Source organism: Schistocerca piceifrons, chromosome 1 (assembly GCF_021461385.2).
Source record: "Schistocerca piceifrons isolate TAMUIC-IGC-003096 chromosome 1, iqSchPice1.1, whole genome shotgun sequence".
Lineage (NCBI taxonomy): Eukaryota > Metazoa > Arthropoda > Insecta > Orthoptera > Acrididae > Schistocerca > Schistocerca piceifrons.
The window spans coordinates 84,410,997-84,433,564 of record NC_060138.1 but is presented as its reverse complement, the minus strand read 5'-3'; the positions used below and the strand labels follow the sequence as shown (position 1 = coordinate 84,433,564).

The 22,568-nt window shown below is 42.5% G+C and overlaps 2 non-coding genes across 2 annotated transcripts; both read right to left on the bottom strand.

Annotated features, from left to right (window-relative positions):
• Positions 1 to 16,991: 16,991 nt before the first annotated feature.
• Positions 16,992 to 17,066, bottom strand: Trnat-ugu. The gene has a single exon. It is a non-coding gene; the product is annotated as a tRNA-Thr (tRNA).
• Positions 17,067 to 17,430: 364 nt separating this feature from the next.
• Trnai-uau lies at positions 17,431 to 17,505 on the bottom strand. Its single transcript has one exon. It is a non-coding gene; the product is annotated as a tRNA-Ile (tRNA).
• Between the last annotated feature and the right edge of the window lie 5,063 nt (positions 17,506 to 22,568).

Below are 22,568 nucleotides of genomic sequence, written 5' to 3'. Positions count from 1 at the left end.
TCTGCATGACTGTTTAATACCTTCAGTGATCCAAGGCTTACTTACGGAGTTTGGATTAATATTTTTGACCCATTTCTTTGGAAAATATTCTTCGAAAAGGGCAGAAAAATCATTTATAAAATAGTTAAATTTGTCATTAGCATTATCAATGTTGTAAATAAAGGACCAGTCCATTAGCTGCAACTTACAGTTGAAGGATTCGTTTAGCTCTTTGTTCATTATTCTTATACATTTCCACTGGGGAGATAGTTTAACAGAGGGTTAACACTGTAAAGAGTGATTAATTGGCCATAATGGTCTGTGAGACCATTTATAACCTGGTTTACATTAATGTTCTGGTATCTACTTACATTTAAATATACATTGTCTATCATAGTTTGGGAATGTGGTGTGATTCTAGTGGGAAAATTGATTACCAAATTCAGATTATAAGTGGACATCACATTCTGGAAGTTACTTCTATTGTTATTATCAGTCAGACAGTCTACATTAAAATCACCTAAGGCTACAATATCCTTTGTTTTTGAAAATAAAACTGACAATACCTGGTCCATGGGACTAAAAAACATTTTTATATTTCCTGATGGTGCTCTGTAAACAGCCAGGACTATTAATGAATTGAGATTAGTTTTATTTCAGTAGCACATGCTTCAAAATGTTGATCCTTGCAGTATTTTGTAATGCCAACTACTTTGTAATCAAAATTTTCCTTAACATATATTACCACTCCCCCCATTTCTTTATTTACTCTACAGTATTGGGTTGCTAAGCTGTAACTTGGTAAAAAGGGCATGATGCAGCTGCTAGTGACATGGTGCTCAGTGATGCACAATATCTGGACATTATTTATACAGCCTTTCTCATTAATGTTGATAAGCAATTGGTCTAATTTGTTAGGGAGGCTTCTCACATTTTGATGAAAAATTGATAACCCTACCTTCTTTATTCTGTCAGTGCTGTTATTTCTTGACTGAGATTACAGAGGAGTCTGCCTAAAGTCATGTGGTAGAAAACACATTGGCCATAGACAGGGTTGGAAAGTCTATATGGTAAATACAGTTATGCTTTCCGTTGTGGTTACATAAAATATGATTCAACTGAAACGTATTGTTATTACTAACCATTAAAGAATAAATTTATTGGAAGTGAGAGTAAGAACTGCAAGAACTTTAAAGAGGCCTCTACAAGATGTTTGTTTACCTACTTCTCATAGCAAGCCTCCTCTGTCCACTTCTGCTCAATGAATATATTTTATTTTCTTAAGCTAGACAGCCACAACTTCTTTTAATTTCAATTTGAAATTATTATCATCCATTTTATCATATACGTGGTATAGGAATTGTCATATGGAAAGAGAGAGAGAGATTACAAGTTATATTTTTAGAAATTAAAGGAAATGTCATTTTCTTAATTACACTTTAACATTTTCTTAATTACACTTTACATATTTTGTGTTCTTTTTAGATGCAAAATGAAAAAAAAACAAGGTTTATATAAACGTTCATACAACAAAAAGAATTGATCAAGGGAAATAACATTTTTGTAGTTACACTTAAACACTTTCTTAATTACACTTTACATATTTAGTCATCTTTTTACAAGCAAGACGAGAAAAGACAAAGGTTTGTACAAAAAATCAAAAGATGAGCATGATCTGTTTAGATAGCAAAGAAATGTATCAATATTATATAAACCTTGACCTAATAGTAGCCTCGTTAAATATATGTAAACTTTGTACGTTTTTTTATTTCTTTTGGTAAGGCATTGACCATTATTTTCGGTAAATACATCACATTATTTTGGTACAGGGCTTTTGAATGTATGTTTCTGTGGAAATCATGTCTGCTTCTGGTTTCATAGTTGTGTACTTCATTGTTTAGAGTAGAGAATTCTTGAATTGACTTGAGGATACATACTGATTCATAGATGAATAAGCTAGGGAAGGATAAAATTTTCAATTTCTTAAAGATCCCTCTACGTGGATCTCTGCAGGCAGCACGCTTCAGAATACAAGTAGCTATCTTTTGGAGCTTAAAACAACAAGCTTCATTTTATTTCCGTGAACTGTCTGACTACTGTACCATCTTCAGATAGCTTCACTTGTTTTATTACCGTAGGAGATTCATCAGCAGCATGTCAGCCACTTCTGCATTTCATAAGAATATTTCAGCAGTTAGTGCTATTTTATATGCTATATAGATGCCTTGTGCAATATAGAAAATTGTGTTAATGTGCATGAAATACTATATGAAGTGAGTGAGTTTATTTATTTATTTATTTATTTATTTAGTGCCTGTATTACCACATTCATGATACTCAACTTGTCAAAGTACAGAACTGTATAAAATATTACATATTTACATCATGTACAAAATCTTATCATTGGTATCGACACATTTGTATAACAAAAACATTATTATGCTCACGTACATACAGACAGAAAAAAAGCTTGAGAAACCCCTTGGTTGATTTTATTAAAACTATTGAATACCAGTACTTTCATTAACTAGACATAGTAACATACAGCACAAAAGCTAGGTACGTATTTACTCACATACATTGATGAAAGAAGTTTGGTTATATCTAGGTATGATTGATAATAATGAATTTTTGTTTAGAGAGTTATGAAGTAGATCTACAGGTTTGAGCAAAACTCCAGGTATTCATTAATGCTGTAGAATCTGTTGTTTATTAGTAGAATTTTTAGTTCTTTTTGAATGTATCGCTGTTTGGTATTTTTTTGATGCTATCTGGCAATGCAGTGTACAGAATTTTAGGTTTGTAAACAGCACTTTCCTGACAGATTGTGCACTTACATTTGTTCTCACTTAACAGCATTTTATCTCTTATGGTCCTTATACATTTCTGGGAGGATGCACCAACATTTCATTTCATAATATTATTCATGTCTTTTGCAGTTCCTTATATGCACTTCACATTTAATATTTTAGTTTACAATGCAAAGATAATCCATTAACCAAATATATCACAGATCTACTAATGAGTAAATACCTCAACTACATTTTGTTAATAAGAGAATGTCTGTGAGAAATGCAAAATCTTAATAACAGAACGAATAATTTGCCTGTAAAAGTGAAGTTATTGTTTAATAACTGCAAGAGAAATTACAAAGTGTACAACTTTGCTTCTGCCATTTTTTCCCCAACATTTGAGGCTTTAATCAAACAAGTTACACATATATCATTCAAAGTATTTCCCATCGCTGGCCCCTACTTTCTCCCATCTTTTGGACAGGGTACAAATCCTGCATCAAAAAAATTGTTCATCTTTTGAAGCAATCCACGAATCAATCCAATTTGTGACTTCTTCATGAGATCGGAAGTGGTGGTCAGCCAGGCCCTGCACCATTGATCTAAACAGGTGATAGTTGGAGGGAGTAATGTCTGGAGAAAATGGCAGATGGGATAGGACTTCCCATTTTAATGTTTACAAGTATGTTGTGACCTCTTTTGCAATGTGGGTTGGAGCGTTGTCATGCTGCAAAATCACTTTATCATGCCTCTTGCTGCATCATGGCCATTTGTCTTTTAATGCTCTGCTCAAACACATTAATAGCATTTGATAATGAGCACCTGTGAATGTTTCACTTGGTTTCAACAACCTCATAGTACATGATGCCGAGCTGGTCCCACCAAATGCAGAGCATGATCTTGGAGCCATGAATATTTGGTTTGGCTGTCGATGTGGAACTGTGGCCGGGATATCCCCCTGATTGTTTGCATTTAGGATTATCATAATGAACCCATTTTTCATCTCCAGTCACAATGCAATGCAGAAATCCCTTCCATTTTTTCCACTGAAGCAACTGTTCACAAACACACAAACGCCATTCAAGTTTCTCGGTTTCAGTTCACATCGGACCCAAGTTCTTTCTTTCTGAATATGCCCATAGCTGTTTCACTCCTGCTAATCATGCCAATTCTTCTTGAGTCTGACACAAGTCTTCACTCAGCAATGTCTCCAATTCTACATCTTCGAAAACGTTCTCTCTTCCACCACTATGCCAGTCTATGACATTAAAATCACCTTTCTTGAAGCATTGAAACCACCCACATCACATTCTTTCACTCATAGCGTCCTTACCATATGTACTTGAGAGCATTTGATGAGACTCAGCCACTGTTTTCTTCATATTGAAACAAAACAGTAACACCTCCTGCAAATGACGAGAATTAGGCTGACATTTTCAATCAAGAACAACTTTATGATGCAGACACAAATCAACTAATGTTTGAATGAGGTTATGTTGAAGGAGGTCCAAGCTAACTGCCTAATGTCTGCAATCTGTTTCTTTCCACAGCTACCTACTGTTGTCGCCACCTATCGGCAAATGGCAGAAGCAAAGTTGTACACCTTTTATGTTAGAATTTTTGTTTGGTAACTGACCAAATGATTTTGGCAAAATGTGATAGGTCATAGACCATCTTTGCAGTTCAGTAGTTAGTTGAGACCTTTAAAGCATCTAAAAGGGAGCAGAGAGAAAACATATTTGCTCACTATGGAACTTAAATAATGCTGCAGAATTTGTAGTGAGGGTAGCCACAGCCTGGATATCTCATTTTGAAGATAAGACCACTTCAGCTGTAAGATCTTTAGTAGAGGCATGACTGGTTTCACAGCAGTTTAGCTGCACCATCAGGTGCAATAAAATCAAGTCATGTTCCAAGAAAAGAGAATGGGCTGCCCTGGTGTTCAATTGCTGACTATAAATGCTCTGTCATCTCATCCTCTTTTCTTGATTGGGACATTACTTGATTTTATTGTGCCTAATGATGCAGCTAAAATGCTGTGGAACTTGTCATGCCTATAAATAAAGCATTTACAATGGAAGTGGACTTAGCTTCAAAATTAATTAAATAAGACAGATTTCATAAACTAGTTACAGCTAGTATAAATTAATGTAAATACACTTGTAGCATTTCATAGGAAACCCAAAAATTTAAAATATTTGTCATCAGGCCACTCTAAGAGACTATGGCCAGTGTGTTCAATTTGGTTTCTGTCCATTTTATTCCATGGTAGCTATTAAGACGTTAAGGAGTGCAAGTTTATAGGGGTAAGTATTACAGTAAAGATATAATTGTTCATAGTTCTGCCATGTCATGTTTAACCTGTGAGAATATCCCAAGGAGAACCTGCAGATGTTGGTCTTAGAACGAATTTTCACTTTGCAGCAGAGTGTCTGCTGATTTAAAACTTCCTGGCAGATTAAACTGTGTGCCAAACTGGGACTTGAACCTGGGACTTCTGCCTTTTGCGGGCAAGTACTCCACTGACTGAGCTGTCCAAGCATGACTCACAACTTACCCTTATAGCTATATTTGCAAGAGTACTGCATCTCCTACTTTCCAAACTTCACAGATATCCTCCTACATACCTTGTGGCACTAGCGCACCTGGAATAAAGGATACCACAGAGACATGGATTAGTCACAGCCTGGGGGACTGTTTCCAGGATTCATTTTTACTTTGCACCGATTTCAGACCTTGTGACAGATTAAAACAGTTTTCCAGACTTGAACTCGTACCTGGGACCTTTGCCTTTCATGGTAGAGCACTTTCCCACTAGAGGCAAAGATCAGGGTTCAAGTCCAAGTTTGGCACATAGTTTTAATCTGCCACAAACTTTGAAATTGGTGCAGACTGTACTGCAGAGTAGAAATTCATTCTGAAAACAACCTCCAGGCTGTAACTAAGCCACATCTCTGCAGTACCTTATCTTCCAGGAGCACTAGTGCCACAAAGTATGCAGGAGAGTTTCTGTGAAGTTTGGGAAGTAGCAGATGAAGTACTGGTGGAATTAAAGCTGTGAGGGCAGGTTCTGAGTCATGATTGAATAGCTCAGTCAGCAGAGCTAGGCCCCATATTCAGGTTCCAGTCTGACAAACAGTTTTACTCTGCTAAGAAGTTTACAAGCTGCAGAAATTGTGTCGTTCATCAAGAATGTAGGTGTAGAAGTGAAGATGCGAATGTATATTTCTAGTTCAATGAGTTGGTCTATTTCCTTGTGTTTGTCAGTTGTACGTCAAATCTGTAACTTACCTTTTACAGCACAGTATCCATTTTGTCCATATGACTGGCAAATGTAAGTTTACTTAAGTCTTTTAATGTGAAAGCATCCATGTTCTCATAATGCCTTGTATTAAAGTTTCTACCCGTCTGGCCGAGATAAAAACTGGGGCAGTTATCACTAATAATTTGATGTATTTTTTAAGATCTAAGTTGGTTGTTTTGATGCTGAGTTCTGTGCTGTGTTACCCCTTGTCATTGATGAGAAAGCTTATTTGAACTCCTGTCCCATGGAAAATACATTGGTTGGATAAAAAGTAGTGGCACACTGCTATTACATGAAGGACGTGTGTCAAATGGAAGGCACAATCTATGTAGCTGATAGCAGAAGGACAGTTGAAGCAGTGCATCAAACAGTGAAGACCTTGTTGGAGCCATTTGTAGTGTGTACCATCTGAAAGTGTAGAAGACCAATTTGAGTGCCCTGACAAATGGTCACTGCAGACTCAGGTTCTCCACACTGAGAAGAAAGTGGAAACAACTTATGGCATTGCATCCCATCATCTTTAATGTCAGTCCAAGACGTCACATGGCAAACCCCACACAGGCACTCATGCATACATGGGGGTTACCATCAATTCAACTGTCACCCTCTCCAATATATGATGAATCATCTGAAGATTGGGACTCCTATGAGACAAGGTTATGACAGCATTTCCAGGTTTTTCATGTGGACAATGCAAACCTGTGTTTATCAGTCATTGTGCCAATTTGTGCCTTTGTAAGAACCAGCCAGATTAGCATTTTATGAAATGTGCAAGCTTCTCTCAACCTATTACTGTGACAGAGCACATGTCATTGTGACATTGTAGAATTTTACCATTGTCAGAAATGCCCAAACCAATCTCACAAAAAAGCCTGGGCTTGCAGAACTACATGGGTTGAGCTATCATTGTAAATTTGTCACTAGTATCATCATGAATCCTATGCTGATCACATGGTGCATGATGTTATTATTTGTATGGCCCCAAATAGGGAATTGCACAAAAAAGTGCTTCAATGTGAGAATCCGATGCTTACGGATGCACCCAATATAGTACAGTTCTTAGATTTCTGCATGGTGGAAGATATTGAAAGGTACTCAGACAGTCCCTGTTAGGCACAGTGCAAGCATTCAAGAGGATGAGGAAGCCATTGGAGTAGCACAATCTTCAACTCAGTGGGACATGGGGCAGCATCAGCTACAGGCACAGCAGCACCAGGCCACATCACATCAGCAGCCGTGTGGCCCCCTTCCATCTTGCTCATACTGCTTCATCCAGCATGAGTGTGTTGCATGCCCTAAGCATTGGGCTGTTTGCAACAAGTGTCAAAAGAAAGGCCACATTGCATCAATGCTTAACTCTTGAAACATGGCGAATCAGTAGTACTGATGGACATAAACTGTATCTCTTCAATGACTGTTTCACTGAACAAATTGTTTATTGACTTGTGTTCATTTAATAAATCACTAAAAGTGCAAATGGACAAGGGAGCTGCAGTGACTTTACTAAACACACAAACATACAGCACTTGAGCTCATCTCCCTCACACAGGTTTCATGAAAGTTGGTTAGCTACAGTAAATGGCAGATTCCTATCCTAGGTCAGTTTTCCACTCCTGTCTCTTAAAAATTTGCTGTTTGCCCTCTCACCTTCCTTGTTGTGGACTGTTCACATGCTGCAGACCTTTATGTGTTAGATGCATTTAATTCTTTCAGTTTATCCATTGCCAATGAGTTAAATTTATTGTCTGATCAAGTCCGATTTCAGCAATTGGAGTCCCTCTGGTCTGAGTTTCTGCCTCTGTTTTCCCGTGCCCTCAGTTACCATGTAAGAGTCCGCCTGCCCTCATTTTATTTATTTATTTATTTATTTGGTCTCAGCAGGTGCAGTTCACATTGTGTGACTCCATCAAGGCCAAATTAGACCATTTGACATTGCTTGATGTCATTCAGTCTATTTCTTCCAGAGAATCAGCTACACCACTGGTCATCATTAATAATCTGTTGGATAAGCTCTGCAGTGACTTCAGCATCACAATTAATGCACAGTCAGTGCATGCCCTGACATTTCAACACTTTTTTAGAACAGCTGACAGTCTCTGTGCCTGTCTACATCAATTACATCAATGGTATTGTTGTTTCAGGTACTTCCACTGAAGACCACATTAGAAAGCTCTGATTGCTCTTTTCTGTTTTGCAGTCTGTGGTTCTCAATTGCACCCTTACCAAATATCAATTTTTTCACCAGTCAATTGAGGACCTAGGATTTGAAGTTTCTCACACAGGTTTCAAGCCATTGTATCACACTGTTGACACAATTGTGGCTTTGCCATAGCTGACCTCTGTTAAGGAAACTGCAGGTGTTTCTAGGTAAAGCAGTGTATTATTGTATGTTTCTACCAGGTGTATCCACTATTCCTCATCCCATGTCTGTCAAGCAGCACATTGTTTGCAGCAGTGGGCTATTCCCCTCCCATTATTGACATCAGATCCATTACTGGCTGACAGCACAACACACCAATGCAGATGCCTTATCTCACCTTCCGACTGCAGTAGACTCAACATTTGATCAGGATGAGCTGCTTTGTTTCTATTTAGATTTTGAGAACCAGAACACAGTCGAGGGTTTTTCCCATCACCGGTGTCATGAAATTATCTGCCATCACTATGGATTCTGCACTTAGTTAGGTCTTCTCCTTTGTGCAGCATGGTTGGCCAGAAAAACCCTAGGCTGTTCCTCAGATCCCTTGCATAATTACTTACTCCACCATTTATTTTCTGTGGTTGATTATGTTCTTTTGTTAGGTACAGAGGACACTGCTCTGTAGGTTGCAATTCCTGCTTCCTTACACTGTAATGTACTGCAGCTTCTGCATATTGGTCATTGGGGGACATCTCACATCAAAGTTTTGGCCCAGAGGCATGTGTATTGGCCAGTCATAGATGGGGACATTACATGACTTGTTGGTACTTGCATTCACAGTGTTTAGCAACATCATTTTCCACTTGGTCAATGCCACAGAACCCATGGGAGCATCTACACATCAGTTTTACTGGGCTCTTCCTGAATCAGTATTGGCTCATTGTACTGGATGCCTATTCCAAGTTTTCCTATGTGGCACATTGTTGTGGGACTTCCATAAGCCATGGTTACCAATAACATCTGTGTGTTGTCTGCACTTCTGATGGATGGGTGTCCCGTCACTTCAACCAGCTGCAGCCACACATGACAGGGCCTGCTCTGAAGGGCCCACTGCCTCCCCCACTGCCACCACTTCTGATGCCTGTTCCTCTGTCACAGACTCTCCAGCTCACACTGCAGTGGGGGCTGCTGCCTGGCAGATCATTGTGTAGGGTTACTCCTCGGCCCCCAGTCCTCGACTGCCATCACTGGTGTCACTTCCACTACACCTAATGCCATGGCCAGTGCCACTGCCTCCATTGCTGGGTCCTGTCTGGCCATCATCTCCAACATCACAGCTGAGGCCTCCAGTGCTGAATGCTGAGCTCGATTAGGATGTCACTATGGAGATGCCACCCCTGGTCCTGCCCTACGGTCTCTCATCAGCAGGGGGACAATGTGCTAACCTGTCCCCTCATCACTTCTGCCCCTACACACTGGTGGCCGCCCACCACATGCTGTAGCAGCCACCATCATCAAGTGATGACATTATCATCAGCAACATGAGTGTCAGTGCTTTTTCAGTATCAGTACCTTTTTTCTGCACCATACACTTCTCTGTGTGTAGTGTTTTTTATGTATGTAAGTATGTGGTTTTTCCACCCCCTAGATGGGAAGGGTGATGAACCTTCATTCACAACACACACAATTTCAGAGATCAAATTTCCACACAGGTCACAGTTCCACTTATAGATACTGCATGTGTCACTCCCTGGCACACTCTGGTGGGCAGCCAAAGAAACAACATTATTTAAGTGACCACAAACAAGTGCTCACCTATTCTGTGCCCTGTATTACTTTCATCCAGCCAACATGTTCAGTTCTATGCACAACCTGTACCTTACCTGCTGCTCCATAAAGTACTATGTCCTATAAATTGTGTTTGTTCTTGCTTCAGCAAAATGTATTTTCCAGTGTTTACTTCAGTCATATTCGTTTTTCACTATTTGTTTTGGGAATGAGTTTCAATATGCCTTCTAGATTAAACATAAAAATTCCAGTTTCCTTAAATCTTGCTATCAAATTGTGACTTCTTTAGTCACTGGAAAGCATTAGGTCGAACATCTTCTTGAGTTTGGCAGAAAATCTGTCCTTCATAATAGCTTCCATTCTTCTAAAACTTTTCACCACTCAACCTTCAGCAGATGGAAGTAAGTCATGTCAAGGGGCTGGTATAGATGTGTTGAATTAGGTGGTAGTAATATAAATTTAATGTTATGCTTTGTCCATTCTGCAGAACATTTGTAGTGATATGAGTTGAAAAATATCTCCTGTCATAGTTTGGTGTCTCCTTGGTCAGCTTTCCAGCCAGTCCCAAAACATGTTGTTGTTGTTGTTGTGATCTTCAGACCAAAGACTGGTTTGATGCAGCTCTCCATGCTACTCTATCTTGTGCAAGCCTCTCCATCTCTGAGTAACTACTGCAACCTACAGCCCTCTGAATCTGTTTATTGTATTCATCTCTTGGTCTCCTCTATGAATTTTACCGCTCCCCCCCCCCCCCCCCCCCCATGTTTCCCTCCACTACTAAACTAGTGATCCCTTGGTGCCTCAGAATGTGTCCTACCAACTGATCCCATCTTTTTGTTCCATTTTTGTTCCCACAAAAAAACCTGTTTAAACCGTTTAAAAACAAATGCCTGATCGTTATTGCTCACCACAGCCTTAGGAAGGCCAAACAATTAGAAGATGTTGGTGAGATGTCTGAGAGTAATAGCAGTAGTAACCCTATGGCCAGGAACGAGCCAAACAAATCTTGAAAACACGTCAATGACTACAAAGAAGTAATGGTTACCTTTCTTAGTCCAGGGAAGGGATCCCACAAAATCAATAAATATGTGATCCATAGGGTAATGGATTGTAACAACCCACTTGGTGGGTTGTTATTGGGTTTTCCCCTTCTACAACAATCACATTCGCCAATCAAACGCTGGATATCCCTGTTCAATGATGGCCAGGTGAGAAGAGTTCGTATTTTTGCCAAGGACTTCCACAGGCCTAAATGCTCACCCACCAAAGAACTATGGAAGTAATGAAAGATGAATCACAGTAACTCAAGAGGCAAGCAAATTCTGAATTCTCTGGGTTCTCCCACTTGTTTACACAATACACTATTCTTAAACGAAAAACTCGACACCTCCTTTCTGGATACCAATTGTCTCATAAGGGGTCCCCACAGTGGATCCTATTTCTGCTTAATTTTAAGGTCAGCAAATACACTCCTGGAAATTGAAATAAGAACACCGTGAATTCGTTGTCCCAGGAAGGGGAAACTTTATTGACACATTCCTGGGGTCAGATACATCACATGATCACACTGACAGAACCACAGGCACATAGACACAGGCAACAGAGCATGCACAATGTCGGCACTAGTACAGTGTATACCCACCTTTCGCAGCAATGCAGGCTGCTATTCTCCCATGGAGACGATCGTAGAGATGCTGGATGTAGTCCTGTGGAACGGCTTGCCATGCCATTTCCACCTGGCGCCTCAGCTGGACCAGCGTTCGTGCTGGACGTGCAGACCGCGTGAGACGACGCTTCATCCAGTCCCAAACATGCTCAATGGGGGACAGATCCGGAGATCTTGCTGGCCAGGGTAGTTGACTTACACCTTCTAGAGCACGTTGGGTGGCACGGGATACATGCGGACGTGCATTGTCCTGTTGGAACAGCAAGTTCCATTGCCGGTCTAGTAATGGTAGAACGATGGGTTCGATGACGGTTTGGATGTACCGTGCACTATTCAGTGTCCCCTCGACGATCACCAGTGGTGTACGGCCAGTGTAGGAGATCGCTCCCCACACCATGATGCTGGGTGTTGGCCCTGTGTGCCTCGGTCGTATGCAGTCCTGATTGTGGCGCTCACCTGCACGGCGCCAAACACGCATACGACCATCATTGGCACCAAGGCAGAAGCGACTCTCATCGCTGAAGACGACACGTCTCCATTCGTCCCTCCATTCACGCCTGTCGCGACACCACTGGAGGCGGGCTGCACGATGTTGGGGCGTGAGCGGAAGACGGCCTAACGGTGTGCGGGACCGTAGCCTAGCTTCATGGAGATGGTTGCGAATGGTCCTCGCCGATACCCCAGGAGCAACAGTGTCCCTAATTTGCTGGGAAGTGGCGGTGCGGTCCCCTACGGCACTGCGTAGGATCCTACGGTCTTGGCGTGCATCCGTGCGTCGCTGCGGTCCGGTCCCAGGTCGACGGGCACGTACACCTTCCGCCAACCACTGGCGACAACATCGATGTACTGTGGAGACCTCACGCCCCACGTGTTGAGCAATTCGGCGGTACGTCCACCCGGTCTCCCGCATGCCCACTATACGCCCTCGCTCAAAGTCCGTCAACTGCACATACGGTTCACGTCCACGCTGTCGCGGCATGCTACCAGTGTTAAAGACTGCGATGGAGCTCCGTATGCCACGGCAAACTGGCTGACACTGACGGCGGCGGTGCACAAATGCTGCGCAGCTAGCGCCATTCGACGGCCAACACCGCGGTTCCTGGTGTGTCCGCTGTGCCGTGCGTGTGATCATTGTTTGTGCAGCCCTCTCGCAGTGTCCGGAGCAAGTATGGTGGGTCTGACACACCGGTGTCAATGTGTTCTTTTTTCCATTTCCAGGAGTGTAATTGGGACACTTCATTCAGAACAGTACAAATGAGATCAAAGCAGCCACTGGTTTGATCGCCCTCAGTGCCATCTTCTTGTTCAAACATGTGACTGACCTCATCAGCTATCTGGTTTTTGGAGCCTTTAGCGTGGTGCACCTTAAAATGAACCGCCAAAATCCAGACCTCCCACCTGGTGATTCTACCAGTTGCCCTGGGCCTGGCCAGGATCCAACTTAACATCTTATTATTGGTCTCTAAATCGAACTCCCTATGTTCCAGATAAAACTAGAACTTTTCTAGGGTGAAGAAAACAATCAGTGCCTCACTTGTGCACAGAATAATTCAACTCAAGGCTGGCTAACCTTCTTGATGCAAAGCTAAAGGATGTCTTTGACCATGGTCCTCCTGGAGGAGAACTGCAGCAGTCTGGACAATAAATCTTTTGCTGGAGTAGGGTACAGCCAACGCCAGGGAGTTGGCAATGGTGGTATTAATAGCTTCAAAGGCACACTGTTGGCTTTCACCCCACACAAAATTTTCCCCTTTCCTGCACAAATTATTAAGAGGGGCAGCAAGCTAAGCAAAATTGAGGATGAACCTACAGAAATAGTTGGCCATTCCATTACATTTAGCTACCTCTTTCTTAGTCCTCCGTTTGGGGAACCTCCTCAAGCCCTTTGTTTATTCTTGGCCGATGCTAATACCATCTCCAGGAACCAGATGACCCAAACATGAAACCTGACACCCTGAAAGAGTAATCTTTAACCCAGAATCCCGAAGCTTCTACAGCACCTGTTTAAAAAGGACAAGGTGCTCCTCAAATGAACCACTGTAAATGAGCATATCGTCAAGGTAGTTAAATACACAGAGTAACTTCAAATCAACTAAGATATGATACAACAAACGAGGGAGAACAGCAGCTCGGTGGCCAAGTCAAAGGGCACCCTGTTGAACTCATATAGGTTTCACTTGGTGCAAAAAGCCATGATGTTCTTAGGTTTTTTGGTAAGAGGGATCTGATAAAAGGTTTGATTCAAGTCAAGCATAGTGAACCAATTAGCCACAGAGAAGCATGTAAAACAGTTGTGAAGATCAGGGAAGGGGACTGATTCTAAGCCATCCCTTTTATTGAACAGCCTATAATCTATGACCAGCCTATAGTCCTGATCTTGAGCCTTGGGGACAAGAAAAATGGGCGAGGCATAGGGATAAGTAAAACGACTGATTAGCTCGTCCTGCCACATATTAGTTAATTTAAGCCTCGAGATTTTCACTTTAGGGTGCGAAAGCCGACAGGGAGACTGCCGAACGGGAATGTCATCAATCAGATATATATCATACTGAATCAGACTAGTTACTCCTAGACTATTAGACAAAACATCAGGAAACTCGACCAACAAATACAACAAATGCTTAGCCTACTCTGACTGAAGATGAGCCACATCAAATTTGCCAGGCTCGCAACTTACTGAATTAGTCACACTTGGGTGACGAGGGGAACAGAGGGCTATCTTTTCGCCTGGCGAGAATTTAAAGAAGACGACACAACTAGCAAAATCGAGGACTGGTTTGATTCTTTGAATAAAATGTACCCAGCAACAAATTAATAGCTATGAAATTACCTATAACGAAATTCAAACCTTTAGCTGCTTAATGGCGTTGATAAATATCAACAGGGACAGTTGAAAAAGGTGTGCCTCAACTGGGACCCGAACCCAGGACCTCCTGCTTACATGGCAGGAGCTCAAACCGACCTTTTTTTTATTATCACTTTTTCGCTTTCGTTCGTTGCATCTGCTCGGAGTGGACGTCGTAAGACACCCATTTTAGTTCGTCGTTGATCGATTAACTCAGTTTTTTTATTACAGAGGGCAGCTAATCCTCTGACCAAACACGCTGAGCTACCGTGCCGGCGTCGACTGAGTCACTGAGCGACTGCAGGGTCTTATCTGTGCCATGCTTCCCATGAGACCCACGTTTCCAACTTTCTGTCCAAACGCTACATTTGCAGTGCCCCTGCCCACCATACACATTACTCGCAGCAGTCAATCAACCAGCTCCCGTAAGAGTTTGGGCAATGTGAGTGCATCTGCACTGAAGAAGATCATTGGCCAGTAAGCCTTGCTATATGAAGGTGGTATCTGTTCTTTCAGGAATCGGTAGATTGACTGCCGCGAGTACTGAGTATGTTGGGCAGGGGCACTACCAATGTAGTGTGTGGACAGAAAATTGGAAGTGTGGGTCCCACGGGGAGTGTGTGAGATATAAGTATCTGCAGTCGCACTTTCCTCTGTGTTCTTGGTGGCTCTGTCAACAGAGTGTCTGCCATGTAAGCGTGAGGTCCCAGGTTTGAGTCCCCGTTGTTGGACACATTTTTCAACTGTCCCCGTTGATATTTATCAACGCCTGTAAGCAGCTAAAGGTCTGGATTTCGTTATAATTTAATTCTTCGAGAGCTGCAAGATCACCAATGGCATCTGTACAGATACCAGCTTCATATAATCATATAATTAATAGCTAAGTTCTTAACAACTAAGAGAGTAACTGGCTAAGAGGAACTGCAAATGGACAAGCTGCCAAGCACCTCGCCAACCAGAGGAAAATCTTGCCCATTGCCTACACGACATCTCTGAGGGCCGGGGCACACAGAAGGTAATCTACACAAATTGCCAAGCTGTAACTACCACTTATAGCCAGGTAACAAGACCGAACTACAACAGAGGTTCCTGTCTGAGACGGATGCAAATGTAAGGGAGGGATGATCTTCTCACACTATGGATACGTGCACACCAAGGAGTTGACTTTCTCTGACACATAAGAGCTCGCCTGCACCACGGGGTCATGTGTTAAGCCTCAGGCCACTGGACATTCACGTACAAGGTGGTCATGCATGCCACAACAATGCCTATGCCTGACAGAATCAAATTTGGGGCAAAGGTTTGTTGCCAAACTGACACCTTTGTTTAGCTGCTAACCAGCGAAAGTGAGGGACTCAATAGAATCTGCTAGTTCTTGCAATTCATCGAAGTTGGTGGCATAGTGAGAATTAACCAAACATCATTGATCTGCGGGATGTGTGCCCTCTAAGATGTTAGAAATACTATCAGATTCAGTAACATACATATCAAGGGCCAACATCGCTCTTCACATCTGCTCCATGTTTTGGATCAATGGCTCCAATGATGCTTGGATCTGCAATAATATTGATGCATACACACTGACAACTTTCTGTGTATAAAAAGAGCCCTCAACTTCCCTATAGTTTCCTGACGTCTCAAGGTTTCTGACACCATAGTACCCAATATCCCTTTAGCTAAAGTATAACGCAAAGACAGGACCACATGACATGGTATGCATAAGGCATCTGTATGAGATTCAAATCGCACAAGTAACCAGAAAATCTCTGCACTTGATTTAAACTATCAACAAACAGTTCTGAAATACTGATCGGGAGACACATAATAGGACTGGGTAACTCAGATAAGTGATCAGAGGACAAACTACCTAGACTTCAGGAGTTGGAACACATACCACGGATCAAATGGTTCTGAGCACTATGGGACTTAACATCTATGGTCACCAGTCCCCTATAACTTAGAACTACTTAAACCTAACTAACCTAAGGACATCACACAACACCCAGTCATCACGAGGCAGAGAAAATCCCTGACCCCACCGGGAATCGAACTCGGGAACCCGGGCGCGGGAAGCAAGAACGCTACCGCACGACCACGAGCTGCGGACTCACTTACCATGACTGAGTTGATTACGACTTGAAATTTCCTGCCCCGAGCCTACATCCTAGGTTTCTAGACCCAGGGATGTTGACCTAACCTGCAAATCTATTGTCCAATCACTCAACTGCTTAAGTCTCTCATGATCGTTCAGCTCAACATGGCGCAAGTGTAACAGGCAATTCCCTAAATGCGGCATATGCGCTTGAATCCTATCGACCTTCCTAGTTGTAGGTTGGCTGTCTTACAGAAAGGAAAGAGTTTGCTGTACCTCATCCAATGTAGCTGAAACAATATGAAGAGGTGAAATGATAATTAAATGGACACCCTAGCTGCAAACAGGCGTTGATGTATTTCATTGGGGACATGTTGAAAATGTGTGCCCCGACCGGGACTCGAACCCGGGATCTCCTGCTTACATGGCAGACGCTCTATCCATCTGAGCCACCGTGGGCACAGAGGATAGTGCGACTGCAGGGACTTCTCCCTTGCACGCTCCCCGTGAGACCCACGTTCCCAACATGTCCACACCACTACATTCGTAGTGCGCCTAATAGATGTTTGCCCGTCATACTCATTACTCGTGGCAGATTAATCTACCAAGTCCCGTGCGAGTTCGGGCATAGCGTGTGCGTTCGCACAAGAAGGTCAATGGCCGGGAAGCCATATTTAACTATATATGACAGTAGTATCTGTTCCCGAAAGAACAGTTACCGTGGATGACCATGCAGCTTTGCTAGAAATGAAATGATAATTAATTGGACACCCTAGCTGCAAACAGGCGTTGATGTATTTCATTGGGGACATGTTGAAAATGTGTGCCCCGACCGGGACTCGAACCCGGGATCTCCTGCTTATATGGCAGACGCTCTATCCATCTGAGCCACCGCGGGCACAGAGGATAGTGCGACTGCAGGGACTTATCCCTTGCATTGCTCGTGGCACACATTTTCAACATGTCCCCAATGAAATACATCAACGCCTGTTTGCAGCTAGGGTGTCCATTTAATTATCTTTTCATTTCTAGCTAAGCTGCATGGTCATCCACAGTAACTGTTCTTTCGGGAACAGATACTACTGTCATATATAATACGAAGAGGGGCACCTGCCTCCCCAATGATATCTGCTAAAAGATGCAGTGTCCTGTCCGACCCTGCACCCAAGCTAGCCATCAATTCTGGTGTGTTATCTTCAGCTAGAAGTTGACAAGCCTTCAACTCATATTGTAAAAATTCTTTGTTTAGACGTGAGACTCTGGGACATCCTCTGGAATCAATGCTGAAAACAACTAGGTATGAATACAATACCTTAATGGAGAAATATGTTCTTGCAATAATCACACAAAACAACAAATGACGTAAAAGAGTGTGTTCTGCGTATGCAAGTTGATTTATACCTCTTAACTAGGCTTGGGATAGTTTAAGGAACACCATGGAAGTTGGACCCGCACATTTGTCATCTGTTGTTTCGTGTAATACATTTTTAACATTACAATTTACAAACTTATTAACCTACTTTAAAGAACACTTCAACAATTATAGCATTAAAAGCAGGATATGAAAAATGGAAGTACAGAGATCCCAAAAACAAAACTGTTATATCAACTGAGTGTGCGTGTAAGCAGGTTCAACAAACAATCTTACCAATCAGATAAACGAAAGTAACAGACATTAAATGTACTAACAGTTGCACAATTCATTAAAAAAAATTTTAACAATTGTAGCGTTAAGGACATGACTTTAAAATCAGAAGTACAGTGTTCCCAAAAACAAAGGTTACACAACTGAGCGAGGCTTCAAGGAGGTTCACCAAACAGTTCTATCAACCAAATGATTTACAATAACAGTTGTTAAATATACTAACAAATTCAAGCCTAGCTGACTGTTACACACTTGAACAACATTCATCCAGACCCCTGGGTTGCTCACAGGAGCAACTAAAGTCTTTGGTCGAAGTGTGTGTCTTGTTGGTTTGGTGGGGCCTGTGGGGGCCAGTTGGCTGAGGGGTACGGGGCCGGCAAGTTGTGGCTTTCCGGGGACTTCGGCTGTCTGGCGCAGGTCCCGAAGAACAGCGTAAGGTTAAATCCGTTGGGGCAAGACTGACCGGCTCTCTTAAGAATTCTTAGCGACGGGCGGCGCGATTCCTTCTCACCTAAGTGGAGTCAAGTGTTGTTTTCTTATTTTGACCACTTGATACTGTAAGGCCATGCTTGCGTTATATCGAATGTGGTCTGTTATATTAATGCACCTACCAGTGTTCAAGTGTATGACCATTGGTCAGTGTTACTGATCTCGCTTTTTGATCTAGGCCATATTTCGTGCAAGTGTAAGAGTATTCTCTGTGGTGGGTTTCGTGAAGGGAATAATTTGTGGCTAATTCTGTGCAGGAGGCAAGGTGGTACATGCGTATACTTGTGTTATTGAATCAGTGGGTGCTGACATGACTTGAGAGTGAATATTATTAGTTTTAAGGAGTGTTAAATTTAACCTATTGGTACCTGTTTGCTATTAATCTACATAAGTCCTTTCACTCCCCGGCCAGTCTTGTGTGAAGTTCTATTTCCACATATTACCGTTCCCATTTCATCGGCGTTGGTAGGACAGCTTTAGCGCCAAACTGTACGTTCCTGTTCCCTGAGCGCAGAGCAGAGGCTCGTTTGTTTGTTGGTGCGGCGCAGTCCAATCGTCGCATGGTGGTCGGGTTGGTCGCCCCTACTGGCTGCCTCTGTGTGGCTCAAGATAAGTAAAGTCGATACTTCCATGTGTGCCGTGGCGGAGTGTCACCGTTCGTGCAGGAACCGGTAGTTAGATCTGTTTGGCGAATTTAAGGAGCTCAGGAGCTTAAGGCGTGTTTGGCGACCCTGAGTGTTTGGTCATTATACCTCTGTAGTTGTTCTTAAAAGCTGGCAGCCTGATCACTACTTCTCAGCGTGTGCAGTTTAAGAGCTGTTACTTACCAAAATAAAATGGCGAACCTTACCTTGATCCACAGTCATTAGCCATTTGACTTGTTGCGAATTTGGCTGTTCATTCCTTGTTGGCTGTCATATCCATCTACTGTAGTTCTCAGCTTACATTTTAAAAAAATGGCTCTGAGCACTATGGGACTTAACTGCTGAGATCATCAGTCCCCTGGAACTTAGAATTACTTAAACCTAACTGACCTAAGGATATCACATGCATCTATGCCCGAGGCAGGATTCGAACCTGCGACCGTAGCGGTCGTGCGGTTCCAGACTGTAGCGCCTAGAACCGCTCGGCCACTCCGGCCGGCTTACATTTTTTTTGTTTTGCGCACTTGTTAAGTTATGAAGGATTGTGTCAAAGTCTCTGCCGGTCTGCATCAAATTCAAGTTGCATGTACTTCAACTTATCTTCTATTTTGGGAAAATGTATATTAATTACGCCTTGTTGTTAATATTTGGTTGCAATATATGGATGGCAATTTATGTTTTAATTTTATACCTTTCTGGTTTGTCTCTTTGAAGGACTGTGTAGTTTATTGTGTAGGGAATTTTGTGCATTATTCAGCGGCCCCCCAACAGCTTCAACCAGTGCTGTGTCTTGGTAGCAACCCGGGGTCTGGATGAAAGTTGTTCAGGTGTGTAACGGTCGGCTAGGCTTGAAATTTGTTGATATGTTTGACAGCTATTATTGTAATTTATTTGGTTGATAGAATTGTTTGTTGAACCTGCTTACAGCCACGCTCAGTTGATGAAACCTTTGTTTTTGGGAACTATATACTTCCGATTTTAAAGTCCTGTTCTTAACGCTACAATTGTTAAAGTTGTTTTTTAAATGAATTGTGCAATTGTTAGTACATTTAACGTCTGTTACTGTCATTCATCTGACTGGTAAGGTTGTTTGTTGAACCTGCTTACACACACGCTCAGTTGATGTGACAGCATTTTTTGTTTTTTTCGGGTATCTGTACTTCCATTTTCCGTATCCTGTTTATAATGGTATAATTGTCCGCGACTAGTGAGTGGTCTTGCGGTAGCGTTCTCGCTTCCCGGCAGGGTCAGGGATTTTCTCTCTCTGTGTCTTTCATCATAATTTCATCCTCATTCACTCGCTAGTCGCCGTAGTGGTGTTAAAGAACTTGAGCGGCGGCCCAACCGCCCCGCGAGGGGTCTCCCGGCCACCAATGCCATAGGCTCATCATTAATGGTATAATTGTTAAAGTGTTCTTTAAAGTAGGTTAATAAATTCGTAAATTGTAATGTTAATATTGTCATTAAGTAATAAAATGTATTACCCGAAATAACAGATGACAATTGTGTCGGTCCACCTTCCATGTTTTCCCTTAAACTATCCCAAGGCAAGTTGAAAGGTATCAGTTATATATATTCTGGGCTTAATGATATGAGCTGATCCCACGGGATCTTTTGCACATACAGCATCCCATGGATAGTACAACAATGCTGAAAGCACCACATCAGCAGGGTGGCCAACTGACCACTGTTGGGGGTGCCTTTTCAGCAGCATCATGGAGTGGTGCAACCATAATGTTGTGCCTGACAACAATACTGGCTATGGGGACTGGCACCATATTGACTTTTCAGACAAGTACTGGTGTTTCACATAGTACCTCAGTGGAGAATGGACATTGCCTGATTGCATTCTTCACTGTCATCATATGGACCCAGGCCCTAGTGTGATGGTGTTGTGTGCCTCTGGGTACATAGCATGTTCAGCTGCTGTTCACATAACTGGTACTTTGGACAGCTGCTGATACATTCCTAATGTGTTAAGAATGGTGGCTCTACCCTGTCCTCAAGGTCTCCATGACGTTATCTTTCAACAAGATAACACGAGACTGCATGTTGCCCATACTGTTCTGCAATGCGTTGATACAGAGCATCTCAGACTGTTTCCCCGGCTAGCACCTTCTTCAGATCTCTCATCTAATGAAAACGCCTGCTCATGGATTGCGAGTAGACATCCACACCATCACTCACCAGCACTACAGCCAATTAATTCTGATACAGAGATGAAGCAGCTTCCAATTACATGCCTGTATCTGTCATCCAAACTCAGTTTGACTCAATGTTGAGCCTTGTTCGGGTTAGCTGCCGGAGGTGGCAACCCTGTGTTCTAAATTTCACATCCTGCGTTTCCCCAGTCACATATAAATGGAATCATGTACACATACGAGGGGTGTTCAAAGCGTAATGCAAGTTAGTTTTATTCAGGATTCTAGTACATTCTTTTGGCAACAAGATCATATTTTTCAACATAATATCTGTTCAGTGCAACAGCCTTATGTCACCTTACTTGGAGGGCCTGTCTGCCAGCATGGCACCACTCTACAGGTCGAGGTCAGAACCAACATTTCGCTACATCAATAACCTTCCCATCATCCTCATACTGCTTCCCGCTGAGTGCATCCTTTATTGGCCTGACAGATGGAAGTTGGAAGGTGCACGATCTGGGCTGTGAGGTGGATGAGGAACGACAGTCCAATAAAGTTTTGTGAGCTCTCAGGTGCACAGACTTGTGTGATGCCTTGTTGCGTTGTCATGGAGAAGGAGAACTTCGTTTGTTTTTTAGTAGCGATTATCATGATGAAGTCATTTCTTCAATTTCTTGGGTGTAGCACAGTACACTTCAGAGTTGACCATTGTACCATGAGAGAGGACGAGCGTGTCAGCACTACCAGTAAAGGCGTCCAGCTGAACAGCAAGGTGTTTGGTTGTGATCCGTCGATCATCTTCAATAAGAGGGTCCGCACGTTTCAACATTGCAAGAGTGAGAGCTGCGTGCATCTGGCCTGCACAAGGAGGATCGTACAGGTTTGCGCCACCATGAAGTGATGATGACAGATCCGTCGCCCAGCGACTAACTGTGCCCCTGTTCATTTCCAGCTCTCCATAGACATTGTGCAAGCACCTGTGAAAATTTGTGATACTCTTGTTTTCCACCAGAAGAAACTCAATGGCAGCTCTGTGACGCACC